This window comes from Mytilus trossulus, chromosome 3 (genome assembly GCF_036588685.1).
Source record: "Mytilus trossulus isolate FHL-02 chromosome 3, PNRI_Mtr1.1.1.hap1, whole genome shotgun sequence".
Lineage (NCBI taxonomy): Eukaryota > Metazoa > Mollusca > Bivalvia > Mytilida > Mytilidae > Mytilus > Mytilus trossulus.
Window position 1 is genome coordinate 40,611,527 of NC_086375.1, and position 4,518 is coordinate 40,616,044.

Genomic DNA, 4,518 nt, shown 5'->3' on the forward strand with positions numbered 1-4,518 from the left:
GGTAAAGGGACGTGGACGGCCTGGCTAGCGGGCTACCGCGGGTGTCAGTGTACGTGGTCGACCCGATACTGGGCTACCGCTGGTAAAGGGACGTGGACGGCCGTGCTAGCGGGCTACCGCGGGTATCGGTGTACGTGGTCGACCCGATAGCGGGCTACCGCGGGTAAAGGGACGTGGACGGCCTGGCTAGCGGGCTACCGCGGGTGTCGGTGTACGTGGTCGACCCGATAGCGGGCTACCGCTGGTAAAGGGACGTGGACGGCCTGGCTAGCGGGCTACCGCGGGTGTCAGTGTACGTGGTCGACCCGATAGCGAGCTACCGCGGGTAAAGGGACGTGGACGGCCGTGCTAGCGGGCTACCGCGGGTATCGGTGTACGTGGTCGACCCGATAGCGGGCTACCGCGGGTAAAGGGACGTGGACGGCCTGGCTAGCGGGCTACCGCGGGTGTCGGTGTACGTGGTCGACCCGATAGCGGGCTACCGCTGGTAAAGGGACGTGGACGGCCTGGCTAGCGGGCTACCGCGGGTGTCAGTGTACGTGGTCGACCCGATACTGGGCTACCGCTGGTAAAGGGACGTGGACGGCCGTGCTAGCGGGCTACCGCGGGTATCGGTGTACGTGGTCGACCCGATAGCGGGCTACCGCGGGTAAAGGGACGTGGACGGCCTGGCTAGCGGGCTACCGCGGGTGTCGGTGTACGTGGTCGACCCGATAGCGGGCTACCGCTGGTAAAGGGACGTGGACGGCCTGGCTAGCGGGCTACCGCGGGTGTCAGTGTACGTGGTCGACCCGATAGCGAGCTACCGCGGGTAAAGGGACGTGGACGGCCGTGCTAGCGGGCTACCGCGGGTATCGGTGTACGTGGTCGACCCGATAGCGGGCTACCGCGGGTAAAGGGACGTGGACGGCCTGGCTAGCGGGCTACCGCGGGTGTCGGTGTACGTGGTCGACCCGATAGCGGGCTACCGCTGGTAAAGGGACGTGGACGGCCTGGCTAGCGGGCTACCGCGGGTGTCAGTGTACGTGGTCGACCCGATACTGGGCTACCGCTGGTAAAGGGACGTGGACGGCCGTGCTAGCGGGCTACCGCGGGTATCGGTGTACGTGGTCGACCCGATAGCGGGCTACCGCGGGTAAAGGGACGTGGACGGCCTGGCTAGCGGGCTACCGCGGGTGTCAGTGTACGTGGTCGACCCGATAGCGGGCTACCGCTGGTAAAGGGACGTGAACGGCCTGGCTAGCGGGCTACCGCGGGTGTCAGTGTACGTGGTCGTCCCCAACCCGCGGTCGGTTAAGGCATGGAAAACAAAAATTAACAAGTCCCGCTTACGTCCTGACATTCGCGAAACCAGGTTAACGTATCGAGGAATACCATGCTTATGTCCATATGGTCCTGACATTCGCGAAACCAGGTTAACGTATCGAGGAATACCATGCTTATGTCCATATGGTCCTGACATTCGCGAAACCAGGTTAACGTATCGAGGAATACCATGCTTATGTCCATATGGTCCTGACACTCGCGAAACCAGGCTAACGTATCGAGGAATACCATGCTTTATGTCCATATGGACCTGACATTCGCGAACGAAACCAGGCTAACGTATCGAGGACTAAGGACAGCTCGGGTCCTGACACGGACTGGTTAGGGTTAGGGTTAGGGTTAGGGTTAGGGTTAGGGTTAGGGTTAGGGTTAGGGTTAGGGTTAGGGTTAGGGTTAGGGTTAGGGTTAGGGTTAGGGTTAGGGTTAGGGTTAGGGTTAGGGTTAGGGTTAGGGTTAGGGTTAGGGTTAGGGTTAGGGTTAGGGTTAGGGTTAGGGTTAGGGTTAGGGTTAGGGTTAGGGTTAGGGTTAGGGTTAGGGTTAGGGTTAGGGTTTTAGTTAGGGTTAGGGTTAGGGTTAGGGTTAGGGTTAGGGTTAGGGTTAGGGTTAGGGTTAGGGTTAGGTTAGGGACGTGCATCGTCAAGAGGCGGCTTAGGGTTAGGGTGTACGATGCCTGCCTTTGTTACGTTACGTTACATGAAATGTGATCGTTTCATCGAGAGACCTGCTGTACTATTCTAACGTGCGGCTTCCCGATGAAAATTTCACCCTCGTAAAAAAGTTTTACCGAGGGTATAGTTTGAAGGCTTCGATGGTCGAGAGACCCGCGGTAGCCTGCCTGCGTCTAACGTGCGGCTTACCGATGAAAATTTCACCCTTGTAAAATTTTTTTTACCGAGGGTATAGTTTGACGGCCTCGATGGTCGAGAGACCCGCGGTAGCCTGTCCGCATCTAACGTGCGGCTTCCCGATGAACATTTCAGCCTTGTAAAAATTTTTTACCGAGGGTACAGTTAGACGGCTTCGATGGTCGAGAGACCCGCGGTAGCCTGCCTGCGTCTAACGTGCGGCTTCCCGATGAACATTTCAGCCTTGTGAATTTTTTTTACCGAGGGTACAGTTAGACGGCTTCGATGGTCGAGAGACCCGCGGTAGCCTGCCTCGTCTAACGTGCGGCTTCCCGATGAACATTTCAGCCTTGTGAATTTTTTTTACCGAGGGTACAGTCAGACGGCTTCGATGGTCGAGAGACCCGCGGTAGCCTGCCTCGTCTAACGTGCGGCTTCCCGATGAACATTTCAGCCTTGTACATTTTTTTTTACCGAGGGTACAGTTAGACGGCTTCGATCGATGGTCGAGAGACCCGCGGTAGCCTGCCTCGTCTAACGTGCGGCTTCCCGATGAACATTTCAGCCTTGTACATTTTTTTTACCGAGGGTACAGTTAGACGGCTTCGATCGATGGTCGAGAGACCCGCGGTAGCCTGCCTCGTCTAACGTGCGGCTTCCCGATGAACATGTCAGCCTTGTAAATTTTTTTTTACCGAGGGTACAGTTAGACGGCCTCGATGGTCGAGAGATCCGCGGTAGCCTGTCCGCGTCTAACGTGCGGCTTCCCGATGAATATCTCAGCCTTGTCAATTTTTTTTACCGAGGGTACAGTTAGACGGCCTCGATGGTCGAGAGACCCGCGGTAGCTTGCCTGCGTCTAACGTACGGCTTCCCGATGGAAATTTCAGCCTTGTAAATTTTTTTTTACCGAGGGGATAGTTAGACGGCCTCGATGGTCGAGAGACCCGCGGTAGCCTGCCTCGTCTAACGTGCGGCTTCCCGATGAACATTTCAGCCTTGTACATTTTTTTTTACCGAGGGTACAGTTAGACGGCCTCGATGGTCGAGAGATCCGCGGTAGCCTGTCCGCGTCTAACGTGCGGCTTCCCGATGAACATTTCACCTTGTAAAAAATTTTACCGAGGGTAAAGTCAGACGGCCTCGATGGTCGAGAGACCCGCGGTAGCCTGCCTCGTCTAACGTGCGGCTTCCCGATGAACATGTCAGCCTTGTAAATTTTTTTTTACCGAGGGTACAGTTAGACGGCCTCGATGGTCGAGAGATCCGCGGTAGCCTGTCCTCGTCTAACGTGCGGCTTCCCGATGAACATTTCAGCCTGGTAAAAAAAATTCTACCGAGGGTACAGTTAGACGGCCTCGATGGTCGAGAGACCCGCAGTAGCTTGCCTGCGTCTAACGTGCGGCTTCCCGATGAACATTTCAGCCTTGTAAATTTTTTTTTACCGAGGGTATATTTAGACGGCCTCGATGGTCGAGAGACCCGCGGTAGCCTGCCTCGTCTAACGTGCGGCTTCCCGATGAATATTTCAGCCTTGTCAATTTTTTTTACCGAGGGTACAGTTAGACGGCCTCGATGGTCGAGAGACCCGCGGTAGCTTGCCTGCGTCTAACGTACGGCTTCCCGATGGAAATTTCAGCCTTGTAAATTTTTTTACCGAGGGGATAGTTAGACGGCCTCGATGGTCGAGAGACCCGCGGTAGCCTGTCCGCGTCTAACGTGCGGCTTCCCGATGAACATTTCAGCCTTGTACATTTTTTTTACCGAGGGTACAGTTAGACGGCCTCGATGGTCGAGAGACCCGCGGTAGCCTGCCTCGTCTAACGTGCGGCTTCCCGATGAACATTTCAGCCTTGTAAATTTTTTTTACCGAGGGTACAGTTAGACGGCCTCGATGGTCGAGAGACCCGCGGTAGCCTGTCCGCGTCTAACGTGCGGCTTCCCGATGAACATTTCAGCCTTGTACATTTTTTTTACCGAGGGTACAGTTAGACGGCCTCGATGGTCGAGAGACCCGCGGTAGCCTGCCTCGTCTAACGTGCGGCTTCCCGATGAACATTTCAGCCTTGTAAATTTTTTTTACCGAGGGTATAGTTAGACGGCCTCGATGGTCGAGAGACCCGCGGTAGCCTGTCCGCATCTAACGTGCGGCTTCCCGATGAACATTTCACCCTTGTAAAAATTTTTTACCGAGGGTATAGTTTGAAGGCCTCGATGGTCGAGAGACCCGCGGTAGCCTGCCTCGTCTAACGTGCGGCTTCCCGATGAACATTTCAGCCTTGTAAATTTTTTTTACCGAGGGTATAGTTAGACGGCCTCGATGGTCGAGAGACCCGCGGTAGCCTGT